We start from the raw sequence: 16097 nt of genomic DNA on the forward strand, positions 1-16097 counted from the left end.
AAGTGACAGACCCATGAAGAACCAAGGCAGGGAGCAGAATCCAATAAATAAAAAAATCCGCGGCGTAGCGATACTAGCGCCACCAGTATACCGAACAGGTGTTCCACTTTAAGAGAAGCAATAAAAATGTATTTCAGTCATATTAATCATGAGAAATTGTTCCTTACTCAATAATTATAAACAATTCTTATTGTGATTTATTTAAGTAACGAATGGGGCATCTAGCTTATTGTATTAAAAATCAATTTAAATTGAAAAATAAAATGCAACACCATTAAACAGTTTTTTTCAATTTACAGTAAAGGTTTGGTTTTTTCAAATAGAAGAGTACACCGTTCCGTTAGGAGGTTCAACAAGTGGCATCACCCTATCTAAAAAAATTGGGTTGAGTAAGGTTTTTCCCTTTTGGAGGAAGTAAAAAAAAATATTTTTAAAGATTGTAAAAAATCTTAGTAGATTTTTTTTTGCGTTTTTCTGAAATTATTTTTTTTAATTTTTAAATTTTTCTAAGAGCGCTAGGGAATTTATTTTAGCTAGAAATGTACATGAGGCCATTGTTCTAAGACATTCTTAGTTTACAGTATCCAGACACTAGGTCACTTCTATACCGCATACCATTATATAATTAATACTACCAGATTTGGATAGATGTTAATTGTTCTTCACTTAGGGAAGATTTAAGAAAACCGTGTCATTATATACTATAATAATATAATATATATAATATAACTATCGAAAGACATCTTTACCATCCTAGTTCTCAAACAACTTAACCTAATTATTAGCGTCATCCAGTGTTATCCAATAAAAACAGTAACCACATATTTCCTACAAACTATCCCAGAATCATAGAGTCATTTAAAGCAGCTATATAGTAATAAATGTGACTAAATTCTCACGTAGAATCGAAAAATGTAATTGAAGTTAAAATTTGGCCTCGGTGTAAACAGACATACCAACGCTATCAACATGTTTTTGTTGTGTGTCGTCTAATAGCCCGGCCACGTTGTCAAATTTGCAATATTTTTATTAATAAATCATAGTTTCCATAAAATCCATTGATGTAGTTTCCGCGGACTTTGTAGAATATAACAGTTAGAAACTTGGAATACTGTTTTAAGAGTTTCACTTTATATTAGTACAATTAATCTCGCATACTAAATTTTAAAATCTTCAGGCAACCTGTTTTCGGTCCGTCGTTAGTGGAAAGCTTCAAGGAAAGCTTTAAGCAAAAATGTATACATTTCCTTTGTACATACATCTTATTATTTGACGATTTAATTTGTAAGGCAGAATATCTAAGATGGAGAAGTAAGAACTACTTTTATTAAGTTTTCTGTTAATTAAATGCCCATGTTTTATATGAAAGGCCGACATACTTAGATAAAATTGTTAGCAAAACTAAAATGGAAATCATAATATATACTGAAATATTTAACTTATATTTTATAGCACTTGTTAGTTTTAGTAATCAGCCTTTTTTTCCAAAGTTTCCTAAAGCTAACAAGGATATGTTTCTTCAAACCGAATTATCTATTTCTTTTTTAATTATCTTCTAAAGTCAGGTATCCATATTGTCCAGATGAAACCGCCTATATAACTGCATCCACTGCTTGCTCACTCCAGGATTGTCTGTTAGTTTTTCTGTGGTAAAGCAATATCATTGGGAATTTTGTTGCCTAAAAAAATTAAAATCGCAATTATTTCTGGTCAATCATAAAAAGAAATTAATAAAAAACTAAAACCTTTGGAGTTATTTAACTTAAGTGAAATACAAATTTTGATTTATTTATTTATAAAGGAAGTCAAAATATTTAGTAATACCATTAATATTATGCGTTAGTATAATATGAGACACATTTTGTACATTGGCTCGAAATGGGATAATGATATAGAGTAGGGCATCCCGTTTTACCTAAACTGCATTTGATGAAATTAACATATTTATCACCAGCTAACCACAATTAAATTTAGCACCGCCCTTTTACTAAATATAAAGCAACTGTTAAGGCTATAATATTATATGATTAGATTTTATTAAAGTTTACATTTGTATACAAGTATTTCAAAATTAACAGGAATATTAAAATATTCAATTTAGTAACATAATTAGATCGAAAATAAGCATTAAAGTAAATAGATTAAAACCCATTCAGCAAGTACAATTTTGTTGCTTTTTCATGCGATTTGCATTTAAAACTATTAAGGTCTTTAATATTTATTAATAGGAAAATAAAAACTGTTTTTTGTTGGGTGAGAGTCGTCTTTTTAAATAACTGCCAAAATATTTAATTTTGAAATAATAGGAATACAAAAAATTAGTTTTAATTTTCTCTGTTTTCCAATTTGTTACTATAATAAATATTTGATCCTATTTAAGCCCATAAAAGAACAAATATATTATATTTATTGCAGTTTCATTTCGGGTGGTGTTTCAACAAGCATAACCCTTAAAATCGATATTGAGATTTAAAATTCTCATATAGCTATGTTAGCTAATGGTTACTTCAAGTATCAACTAAAAGTCTAACTAATTTTTTAAATGACCTAACCTCTAATATAGTTTTTTAATTATAATCAAACCGATGGGAAAAAAAATTATAAATTCCGTTTAATAAAGTCGTTAAGTTTAATAAATCACTGCTGTTCGAAGTATGTTGTTGTGCTATCTTATCCAGTGCTAAATAAAACCAGATTTGATGGTGGCTTAATTAACTTTTAAAATCACTGACATTATAAATGTTTGTTCACCTAATCATGTAACTACTTCTAGTTTACCAAACTTTAAAAATTAGTATTTTACAACTAATTTTTGACTAGTTATTTAAAAAAAAATTTAATATAAAAAAAGACCTTTTATATATGAAGACTTTTTCAACACTTTTACCTTCGTCAGAGTTCGCGCCGTCCGCTGCCATAAAACATTAAATCGAAAACCGAAATGCGGTTTTCGCTATTTGCCGAAATATTGGCGTGTGAACATGCATAATATTTGCTATCGGCAGACACTCTAAATAGCTATTATTTCCCTTTTAACTCCATTATTTATGTAAAATTTCCTCTAATGCGCGATTTATACCGCCGACTCGGGTTCATGCATAATTATTTACGATTTGTTTTGATATTATATTTATCATTTACAAAGCGAAATTTGTGCATTTTCACATCATTTTCGAACTTGTTAACATTGACGCTTGTTATACCGGCTTAGGTGCTTTAATATTAATTAGCATTCAGCCAAATTAATATTTAGTTATTTTTTAATTAATTATGTATTAGTTTTTTATTAAGCCTTACTTAACTAATTAGTTTGATGTACAAAACAAGTTTCTTCTCTAATAAAAATGCCTTGCCATACTAATTTTTAAATTCAGTTCGTATAATCGGTATTGTTGCATGCCAAGACTATTTGATTACGTACTTTCTTTAAACATCCTAGCCGTTGACAATGTTGACATAATTTTAACTTAACTAGGGTTAAGTATCGTAAATTAGAAATGAATAAAAATCTCAGAGCGCAAATTAAACTTGAGTTGGTTTTTATCGCTAATGGCGGCATTAATATAGTGCTAAAAATAAACTCTTAGCGTCACTAGGTTGGGATTATTATGACATTTAAAATACATTCAGTAGTTATTATAGACCTAGATTAAGTGCATAGCATTTTACTTGACAATAGAATATCTACGATTAAATGATTTTTTTTCTCACACTCGTATCGTGAAGGATCGTAATAAATAAATGTTTATTGTTTATAATAAGTAAAATTACGTAACAAGAATATAATTAAATGCTACATAGAAGTGCAGTAGAATTTAATGTTGAATAATGAAAAAATATATCGTTTTTACTATTTTTAGACAATATAAACCTGTTAAAAATATTACAAGACAAATATAGTTTTAATGCAAAAACCTAGAGATTAATTTCATCCCGAAATAGTATTTGATAAAGAAGTAGATTCATTCTTCTTCTATAATCAGTGCAAGAATATTTAATTTCACCCTTATTTGGGAATGTCTACCTGTCGCGTCATCATTAGCTTTAAAAAGGTAATTCTTTAAACCAAAAAAAATGGACAACCACAAATTAACAAAAGTAAAAATAAATAAGTGGATGTGGCCAATAGAAAAAGAAATTAAGGTATTTGATCCAGCAGAAATACTAAATACAATAAATATGTTTAATTACAAGATTATATACCTGACTCCATATTCAATAAAAACATTATGTTGCCTAAACTTAACCTGCCTGAACTACTACTATTATATAAATAATTATTTCTTCATCCACTTAAATTATTTGCTAGTATCTATGACCATTACTTAGCTAAAAAATCAGAATTTCAAGGAAATATATTATTAAGTTACTTCTCAGAGGAAGATAAAGGCTAGGTTAAGAGGAGCTACAAGGAGCCACGGTGGAATGAATTTTCAAAAACGAGAAAAAACTCTACTAATAACTCTTAAGCCTAATATCTAATCTTTTCTAAACTATTGGAAAACAATGTTTTAGAAAAACGGATAAACACATTCCAGTATTTTTAACCTGTCCCTAAGACTTCGTGACCTATCGTAGTCTACGATATTATTAAAAAAGAGACATATGCTTAGGTAGATTTTTAGATTGGCCAAAGACTCTTGATAGGATCTGCAATAGGATTTCATTTGAAGGGTACAAGCAAAGAAGGTGCTATGTCAAAAAAATTAGTTTTGAGAAAAACGGTTTTTAGGGTTTAAACTCCCTCTCGTGTTCGTTTATTATTGGATAATGAAATGTGAAAAATTATTTTGTGGTGTATTTTAGTATAACCTTCTAAACACTCAATTAAAGTAAAATTACTCAAAATAGATTATCTTAAATAGATTTGAATTTGGAGTCAGTGGTAGCGGTGGATTTCCACGTACCATAGTAGCTCTCTCGGTGAAAAATCATTCTTGTATGTTCTTTTCTTATCTTCATTTCCCTAATAGGCCTGGAAGGAAACGGACACGTTCGTCTATAACATTTCTCAAAGAAATCTGTCCAGCTTCTGAAGTACGTTTGGATAACGTTTTCCACTTGAAAATGAGAAGGTATATTTCTTGCCAACCTGAAAACATCCTGCCATTGTTCTGCCGAAGTTCGATTCGTGTTTTTTGACTTATTAGACCAAAGTCCATCGCACTCCATGTACGGATGATCTCTAATTGGAAAGGCTACCTTAGTTAGATCGAGTCGTTTTTCTACATGTACTACATAATGCAGGAAACAAAACATGGTATAATTTTCTGTCATGGTATAAGTTCTGCCCTCCACAGGAATCGCAGAAAATTTGAGTGAAAAAGTGAAAAAAAAAAAGTGACTTTCTTTTTGTGTAGCCTATTCTATTTGCTTAACATGTTTATATCTCTCTCTATTTTACGGTGAGGAAAATTTTTCGTCTGCGATAAGTTTAATTTTGCAGCTTCTAGACTTTTTAGTTTGGCTAGATATCCAAACGAAATGTTGATCTCAGTTGAAAAAATGGTTCTATAAGTTTCATATGACGCATGTTCATTTGAAAATATTTCGCACAACATCTTAAACATTTTGATGATATTTAGTTCTTCTGGTAGATATAGTTTGGTCGCATCATGTAAGTTATAATGACTTTTACGACCCTTAAATGAACCAACGTGTCTTTTTATCTCACTTCGTGTTTCAACAGAAAGATTGTGTGGTCGATTTTTGTGTTTACCTCTCTGATCTTTTGGTGCATCTCCTCTTAATTTCGGTGATTTTTGTAGCGATGCTAACTTGCCTCGACCTATTCCATGCATAGACATGAATGCCTTTTTAGATATTTCGATATCTTGAACTTGCCCATTCGTATTATTCACAACTCTTACACGGTAACCAACAAAAGCATCTTGCTCTTGTTTCTTCGTTGTTTGATCGGGAGAGCCGTGATGAGACCACACAAATATATATTCTGCTCATCAACTGAGTTAAGTAGGTTGAAGTTCTGAATAATTTTTTTTCGAGAATCTTCTGGTACACTTTCAAAGACTTGAATCTTTTACACTCCCAGTCTTCACCTATAGTATGGCTTTTTAAGTTTATTAACTTATTCACGTCAGTCATTTTTCCGTATTCCTTCCTTTTTTGCTATCAGTTCTTAATCTTTATTACTACTCGTATTTTCACTCTCACTCGACTCCATTACACTTGCTTTTTAATTAGGAATGATTGGGCACTGAAGAAAACACGTTCGTTTACAAAATAATTCCATCGTTTTTATTTTAGTTCATGCATCAGTCGATATGCGAAACATGACACAGCACCTTTTTAGCCTGACTAGAGAATTTTAGATAGGCTGATATTCCTGACCAAATACCCTTTTAGCCGTAATTTATATTTTAGATAGTTTATACCTCCTATTATAATTGATAGTTTAGACCTCTGGCTAACAGATGGGACTAAGAACTCATTTTCTGTAAAAATTGACATAGCACCTTCTTTGCCTGTACCCTTCATTTGATAAACTGTTATACAAAGACCAGTTTTAGAGTGAAAAAAATTTATACTTATAAAAAAGGTATCTTAGATACAATATTCAAAGTACACACTAGTGTTACAGGTTCAAGACTTATTAAATTAACATAATTTAAATTATTTAAATAACACAATTAGTGAAATCCTAAAAACTTCCACCTTTCTAGTTTTGCCGATGACACAAACTTATTAATAGTTAGGTCAATACCTTTAGAACTAAAAAAAAAAAATTTTTCTAAAAGATGATTTGCCAAACATAGGCCTGTTTTAATTTCTACTAAAATTTATTTTATCTGCTTGTCAACCAAGTAGAAAAACTCCTGAAACTGTCGCGTTTTTACTAGAAGTTCAAGGGGATTTATACAGATATATTTCTAAATAAATTAAAGAAGGATACATTATTTGCCGTAGACATATACGTATTAAACCTAGTTAACCTAGTACCAGTATGTTTGAAAATTGTAATCAAATTATGATTTTTTTATTGAAAAAAACTTAGATCCAATTCCTTAATGAATTTAGTTTTCTTTTAGCAAATCACGTATTAAATGAAAATCTAACTACAAGAAAAAAAACCTAAACTATATTCATTTTGTGTTGTAAAATTAATATAATTTTTATTCATACGTACAAGTTTTTTCAATACAAATTGTGCAAATGTGTTTCCGTACGCACACCACTGGTAAAAGTCAAATAACAAAAAGATAGATCTTTATTATCTAACCAAACATGCCAAATTTCATTTAAATATCTAAAGTAGTTTTAAAAATATAACTAAATTTAAATATTTTAATTAAAACTTTGATACCCTGTATCTTTGTAACGAAGCATTTTTCCAAAATAGTTTATATAGTTTACATTAAAAAGTGAGATTATTTTGAGGTTTTCTATTTGCCACTTAAATTTCCGCTTTCAAAACTAGATCACCTAGTATGAAGTAAATGTTTTTCAAAAATTACTCAAAATGTCAAAAAAATTGAAATAAGTTGATAGAAATATTACTTCAAAAATAATTAAAAGCATATGTAATAAGCTAAATTACAGACATTTGTTCTATTTTTGAATATAATAATCCTCTCGGATTCACATGTTAAAGAAGATCTGAATGAAAGAATGATTGTTATAGGTAATGTGATCAATAATTATAAATGTCGTATAGAGAAACTAAATATAGTAGAAACGAATTAAAGTGCTTTTAAAAATTATAAATAATTTAAGTAAAAATAGATAAATAAAAAATAACAGTCAGTGACACTCATATGTAGTGAACCAACATTTGTAATTAATTTAATGAGAAACAGTATTTAAACATCAAATATAAATATAGGAATGAAATATCAAAACATAATTTTAAGATTCATGCATTTATTGTAGCGTAGAGGTTATGATATGGTTCTAATATCAACGTAAAGAACACGAAACAAATGATCACCAGCAAAAGAGATATAAATGGAGATCACTTATATGTTGACGGAATCCGAATTAAACGTGTTCAACAAAATTGCTACCTTGAAACCGTCATAAATGAACAATGGGACAATGCACAAAAAATAAAATGTCATACAGGTAAAGCAAGAATGGTATTTCACAAAATAAGTGCCATCTTTAAAAGTCACAACATATCTCTTGAACAGACACAGCACCTGAAGTAAGACACTTTAGATGCTATGTATTTTCTATTTTATTGTACGGCGTAATATTCTGGACACTTATAAAAGCCACCACTAAAAATCTAAAAGCATTTATGATGTGGCTGTATAGAATGCTCATGGACAGCTCATAATACAAACAGAGAAGTGATAAGAATGCTAAGAAGAATGAAAAAAGATCTAAAAGTCATGTACACTATTAGAAACAAAAAACTAGAATATCTGAAGCATGTTATAACAGATAAAAATTGATACTTCCCACTGTAAACCATAATACAAGGAAAGATATTGGGTAAAAGAGAACCCGGAACAAGAAAATGTTTGTGGAACCTACGGAATTGGTTTGAGAAAAGTTTAGTAGAAGTATTTCGAGCTGTTACAAAAACAGTTATAGTTGTCAACATGATTCCTAGTATCCGAAACGTATAGGTACCTGAAAAAGAAGAAGAAGAGATGAAACATTAACCAAAAATCTAATAATTATAGACCTAAACTAAAGCATATTTTTCTTTAAAAAAATACCAAAATAGACTTTTTTTAAAAATCTATAAATGATATAAAACTTGAAAAAGTCGTTTATTGTTCTCAAAGAGACTGAAATTCAATATATAAAAAATTAAAGTACTTTTGACCATAACTTTAGTCTTATAGATATGAAATTTGTTAGTAACTTTATATACAGGGAATATAAGGTTATAGAAGAAAAAAAAATAAATAAAGTTATTGACCTTTAAAAACTTTTCGACGTGTCGGTGTTTTTTGGACCTTTCTTAACTTGAACTCTTCGAAATAAAAACTTTGATTCTCTGAAGGAGGTCAATTTGGGTTCACAGAAAACTGTCTTATTTATTGGAGATTTCTAATAGAAAGTATTAGAAAAGTGTTGTTCTTTAATTTTTTTTTACCTTATTTTTAAGTTATATGTTTGGCATAAATTGTTGCTTTTTAATGAAAAATCTTTTTTATTTTTTTATATTTAATAAAGTCATTTGTTACATAAAAATTGCCATTAACTCTATGAGGATGAAAGTTATAGGAGATAAAGATCGGGTTATTTATCTCAATAAACTTTTCGACGCCTGGATGGTTACGGCGGCATTTTCGTTAAGACCTAATTTAACTTCGGCCGCATCAGAAAAAAACTTTTATTCCCAAAAAAGCGTCAAATTAAATCAGACAAACCCGTTTTATTTGTTGTTTATTGCAAATAAAATATTTTCAGATTTTTTAAATACTTTTCTATACAACTATTTTTTAATATGTTTCGTTTTAGGGTTTACCATAGGCCTTAACGTATTTTTAATAAAATGTTCATATTGTTTCTGATTGCGACTGAATGCCTTTAGAAAATATGTATTTTATGCATATATTAATTTTTTTTTATTTTAGTTTTAAAACGATCTATATAGTTTTGCCAAAAGTTGATTTATTGGGATAGTTTTATGGAATAAAAATCTGAATATCAAGATCAATATTGATTGGATGTAGTTCTTAAGTTCGTTAGTCCTTTTCTGTTTTTGATTTCTAAGCGAACGGAAGATAAAATGTTTTAATTTGCAGTTTCAATTAAGCCAACTTATTTACTACGAAAGAGATATATTCCTATAAAAAGAAGTTTTCCTGATTTCTAATTTTTGTTCGCACGGTAATTTTCAGTTATGGTTTACATGACTTTATTCTTCTCAATCGGTAATAATTGTTGGTTATTATTAGTTTTATCACAGTGTAATAATACGATTAAATTCGTAACATTTATTATTATTGCTTACATCAATCATTTTATTTGCTTGCATTCATTATTAAAAAACTTTAAAGTTTGCGAATTATCGTGGCAGTCCAATACATTAATGCATAATATACCGATATGATATTAGTTCGGGCATTCTCAAGAACATAATGTGAGTTTATTGTTAGAAGACCGCTATAGATATTTAGCCAAATCACTCCCAAAGCCATTAATAATAGAAGATAGCGTTTTGTAGGGGTTTCTAAAGTCAAATTAGTCATTTTATTAAATTTTTCAATGATATAAGTAGCCTAGTTGATCAACCATTTTTGCAGAGCGACCCAAATAGACTTAACAACCAAATATATAAACATATTCCTTTACCCCACTTTTTACAAAGTAAAAAACAGTAAGCAGAAAACACTAGGAAATCATTTTTCAAGAAAATTTAACCTTTGTAGAATTGTAGAACTCATAATTTATGTATATACTGTTAATACTTAAAAAATGTTAGGTTTTATGTTGAGTAATCGATATGATCCTTATCAGGCAGTGCACGACCTCACTATCAAAAGGCTTCAAGATGAACGTTTGAGATTTTATGCATTTGGATTAGGTTAAATAATTGATCATGATTAATCTGGCAGTGTCTATTAACTTAGTTTAACTACTATTAAGGAAAAGGTGCAATTGTAGCGATTTTTCACGTTTTTGATATTTATCCAACGCAGGTTCCTATTAATGTGTTTAAATTACTACACGCAGAGAAGGAGAATCATAACTTTGCTTTGCCAAGAATAATATGTATACTTATGAAGCATGTTTTACATGAAGAGGAATTATGAATTTTAATGATGAACATATTCGGATAAATATACACTTGCTATCAAGGTTAAACATTATTTAAATTAGTTATCTTATTGGTTTATTTCATATGGTATTCACATTGTTGGTCCTGCCAATCTTCTACAAAGATTAACAAACTAAGGAAATTTATTTGTAATATCTACAAAATACTCTGGCAGATCTATAAATAGATTTATCTTCATAATTTTCGAGAGACAAGGGGGTTTTATGCAAGATTAAGCTCTTCTCCATTTAACATTAAATATGTAAGACATTTTTTGAATCAGCATTATCACTTGGGCTAGTAGATGTAGTGCCGCTGTAAATTGGCCATCAGGATCTCCGGACTTAAATCCATTGGACTATTGTTACAAATGCCTCTCAAGACATTGACTTACAAAAATAACTCCAAACGACTATGACGACATATTCAAGATGTAATAAATATTCTTAATAGCGATGCTGGGTGTATTTCAATTTTCTTTAAGTCATAAAAATTAATAAGGAATTTTGAATCAATTTGCAATTTAATCGAATCCCATTTCTTCTTTTTTTTTTCATGATAGGAATCGAGTTTGACCAAGAGTACTTTTGTTGTAGCAAATGAGTTGACCCCCCACCAGTATCCTATTGTTCGATTAGCGTAAAAAACTAAAACGAGTAATTATTCAAAAACTTTGGTTTTACGCCTAAAACCTAATAGTAATCATATTTAATAAGCTATGCAAATGTACCAAATTTTGGTAAAATAGTATAGGCAGTCTTAAAAATACTGACAAAGAAAGAATTTAGAATATTATTTTACAGCAGTATAGCAGTCAAACTAATAAACTTTATATAATGCTTAGTTTATTTAAATCATCTGATTGTAGTGTGAAAATTAGTAGGTATTTGTAAAGATTTTTTATAAGACACCTTGTATATATTTAGAAGTTAGAAATTAATTGCAAGTCAATTTGCAAAATGTTTTTTTTAACTGCCTCGAGAATATTTATGCAATAGTATTACACGGTTTTAATGAGATGCAAGGTTCTCAAAATAAACCAGAACACAATGACTAATACCGGTGCGTTTCGGTTTACTCCCACGCAAATTATTAAGATCTAAATGAAAACTGAATTAATAGATAGATTTAGCATGCATACAAACTTGGAAATTACATATTTAGTTAATATGTATAACGATTTTTTTAAAATATGTTATTATATAGTGCGGTTCTTAATTGTCACCTCTCTCTTATCTTTTGAATGCCTTTATATAAAAATTTTAAATTTGGCACACATCATTAGCAACCTCAATACTACTTTTTGGTTCCTAGCTTATTTTGCAAAACTTTAAAATGACTGCGGAACGCCATTTTAAAAAAATAAATTAAATAGAAAGGGGTCACGCGCTACATCGTTTGAAAGCTGCCACTGAATGCTTTATAATCCTAAAATATTAACTCATTACTTTTACTCATAGCAATATATAGCAGCCTTCCAAAACCTTATTTTTTGCATTTTTATTTCCATTTAAAATAGTTGTAATAGAAAACACTATAGATAACACAGAAATGTAACTATTTCACTATAAAAGATGTTGAGAATAAGTACCGTTAACTTCAAGACTCTAAGATAATATATTGAAGAACTCTTCACCAACATTTTGGAAAGTGGCAACATCAGTATTGTGACATACATCAATTATTCTTTGACGTAGATGGAAGATAGATTCTTGCTGGTTGATGTAGATTTTTTGTTTCAAGAAGCCCCATGATAAAAGTCCAGATTTGTGTTGGTAGGCCACTCGGTAGACCCTCGACGACCAATCGACCGATTAGCATAAGTATTAGTCAGATATTCTCTTTAATTCTTTTATTCTCTTAACATTTCTGCTAAAGAGAGGCGGTGCCCCATATCGTGGAAAAACTGTTTCTAATTCAAATTCATGAGGATTGTCTTCAATAATCTTAAGGATCACTGATTCCACTGCACTTGTTGATGATGAAAGATGCTCTGTCAAATTTTGGTCTAAAAAGAGAGTACCAACAATGTAATTCCCTAATATGCCAGCCTACCCATTTATTTTTTCTGGGTATTGTGCGTGTGTTTTACGAAATATGTGAGGATTTACGTCGCCCCAATAATGGAAATTTTGTAAAGTAAAAAAAAGTACATTCATCACTAAAACACATGTTCTTTACATAAGCAGGCCGGCGTCCTATTCTCTCGGTCATTATTTTGCAGAATTCCATACGTCGATCAGGATCATCCTTTGTCAATTAATGAACCATTTGAATTTTATACGCATGAAATTTACGATTTTTAAGTACCCTTTTCAGAATAGCAGAAGATACATCACACTTATCACCAACTCTGGAGGTAGACTGTTGTGGATCTCTTACCATAGCTGCTATAATACCCATATGATGAAAATTATTTCAATTTTTTTAGCAAGGGGACGTGGATCAGGCAATCTCGATTAAATCAAGGTACAAATAAAATTGCACTAAACGAAATAGCAAAAATATGCTCTTCTTTCGATATTATTCGCTTTTAATGGCATTTGTAAACCAAATAAGTTTTTGTGTGGAAGAGTAACTTTTATGATAATATTTTGACATTGACATTGATAAAAAAAAACTCTACAAATAACAACTTACCTACAAACAAATTGCATCTGAAAAGGTATATCAATTAATATAAGTATCGACTTAATATTCTAAGACCATAAAGCATTCAGTGGGAGCTTTCAAATGTATCACATGATCCCTCTTTCTATTTAGTTTTACAGTTTTATTTTGCGACATGAGCTAGGGACCAAAAAGTAATATTTAGGTTGCTTATTATCTGTGCCAAATTTTAAATTTTTATATAAACGCAGTGAAAAGATAAGAGGAGGAGGACGATTCAGAATCGCACTGTATAAATGGTAGTTAAAAGAATAGGCCAAGTAAATAAAAGCCGCAATTAAAATCATGACAAATTTATTTGTACGAAATATGAATTTATGACAATGAGCCAAAATGTCAGTTACTTGATTTGATTAGTTGGCAATAAGACCACGCCCATTTTTATTAATGAGAAGATGACTAAGGAAAACTATACGCTTTTTAAAAAGGCAAAGCAACTTAAGGACTTGGGGTATCGATATGTGTTGTATCGTGATGGCAGAACCTTGGTAAGAAAAAGTGAAAGCGATAAGCCAATCCATACAAAAATAAGGCTATATTGGAAGAACTTTTTAACTAATTTATCTTGTTTACTTACGTATTTGTTAGGTATGTGTATTTTAATATTTTTAAATGGCTCAAAGGAATTTTAAAAATTTAAAAGTTGGTCATGTCAACATACGTTCCTTGGTACGCATCTAGAGGTGGAGAAGTTGAGGTTTACGTGAGGACCTCAAGACAAATTTGACAGTTCATAAAGTGGATTTGTCAGAACAAGTAGAAATTTTTGAACAACAATGGCTTATTTTAGAAATAAACAAAGTTAAAATAGGCTTTGGGGTTTTTTATCGCCCGCCTCAGTTTAATGTCCTTAGAGCATTAGAGCATTTGAACACTTCAATTTCATACATTCTTCCAATGGTAGATGAAACAATAATAATAGGTGACCTCAACATTAACCTCTTAGAATATAAATCTGTAAATTAGCAGTTTGATTTTCTGTGGTTGTAAATCCGACTAGGTTTTCAAAGCAGAAAGCAAGTATAATTGATGTCATAATGCTGTGAAATAGAAATCTACTAATAGGTAATGTTAGACATAAAGATATGCATGAGCACTCCGACCATCAACTTATTTATTGCGCTCTTGCTCTTAATGCTCCAAAAATTTGGCCAAAACTTGTCACATTTAGAAATTTTAGGAGTTTAGATAGGATTGCTTTTAATTCCGATCTTAACGCAGTAGATTGGGGTGAGGTGTTTAGTTTAAAGAAACTAGATGATAAAGTACAGTGTTTTACGCATACTCTTATGCAACTTTTTGATAGGTATGCACCTTTCACCACGGTTGAGGTAACAAAACCAAAAGCACCTTGGTTTACAGACGCTTTAAAACAAATGAAAAAATACAGAAATTCACTGCTTTCGAAACATAGAAAAACTAAACAGCCTGGTGATTGGAAAGCTTATCAAAAATATTGGATATAAGGGTACTAAGCTCAGCAAATATAGGAATCAACCCCAGATTAGTATTAGGTAAATTAAGGGGATGTGTACAAAGAAAACTTAATATGGAGGCCTTCAGCGATGCTACCGCAAAGTACATATACTAGCAAAGACTAAAGCAGAAAATTAATGAAAAATAACATACCAGCAGCTGGAAATGAAGCAATAGATCAATACAAAATACACAAAAATGGAAAGCAAAACAGAGAATCATGGTTTACCAAAGAGATTAAAATACTTGCGGTGGAGAAAAGAAAAGCTAACCTACAACTTAGAAGTCAACCTATTTCTTACGAAGATTATAAAATGGTTCGAAACAGGGTGAACGCAGCAACTCCCAAATTAAAAGAGTGTTTTGGAAGAAATACTTAATTGACATGGAACACGATTTGTACGGAGGCCAAAGAAAAATATGGAATATGCTACTAAACCGCAAAAAAAACTATTAACGAATATGTACATTAGAAGCGTGGGGGAGATACTTTAAAACCATCTATAGTAACTCACACATAAAAGAGACTATAGGACTAGAACCTGAAAATGATAACACCAAAAGCAACGAAGATAAAAATTAAAGGATACAAATATATATCTAAGGTACTAGAAGAGTGGAAACAGAGTATAACGATCCAATTTTTTTAAAAAAGGAGAAAAGATGGGTATACAAAATTATAGAGGCATTAGTCTGTCAAGAGCACTTTCAAAGCTATTCACAAAAATTCAAGCTAAAGAAATTCTACAGACGGGCAAAAAGAAGAACAACAGGGGTTTCGACAAAATAGATCCACCAGAGATGCAATATTTACTTTAAGATAAATAGCGGAAAAATCAATTGAGTATAACAAACTTGCCTTTATGTGCTTTACCGAATAAACAAAAGCATTCGATAGGGTTAGACTTAAAGCAAACAACAAACCTTCCAATAAGATACCCGTCTCAACAACAATAAGGCAAGCGGACAAGGTCTTAGTCCCATACTTTTTATTGTCCCAATGGATAAGATCCTCCAAGAAGTTAAATCCGCGGAAAAAGGATATAAAATGTGTGCAAAAGAATTTAATATAATTTGCTATACTGACGACGCGGTGATAATATCGGAAGATGAGGACAACTTGCAAAGAATACCTTATAGATTCGAAACAGTTGCAAAGGAATTGAACACTGTGATTTCTGTCCAGAAAACTAAGTCTCTTGATAATGTC

General features: G+C 30.1%; 1 protein-coding gene across 4 annotated transcripts in view; it reads left to right on the forward strand.

Annotated features, from left to right (window-relative positions):
• LOC126734734 (POU domain, class 6, transcription factor 2) overlaps positions 1-16097 on the forward strand; it is a 262067-nt gene that overhangs the window by 66008 nt on the left and 179962 nt on the right. The window lies entirely within an intron of this gene.

Source organism: Anthonomus grandis, chromosome 3 (assembly GCF_022605725.1).
Source record: "Anthonomus grandis grandis chromosome 3, icAntGran1.3, whole genome shotgun sequence".
Taxonomy (NCBI): Eukaryota; Metazoa; Arthropoda; class Insecta; order Coleoptera; family Curculionidae; genus Anthonomus; species Anthonomus grandis.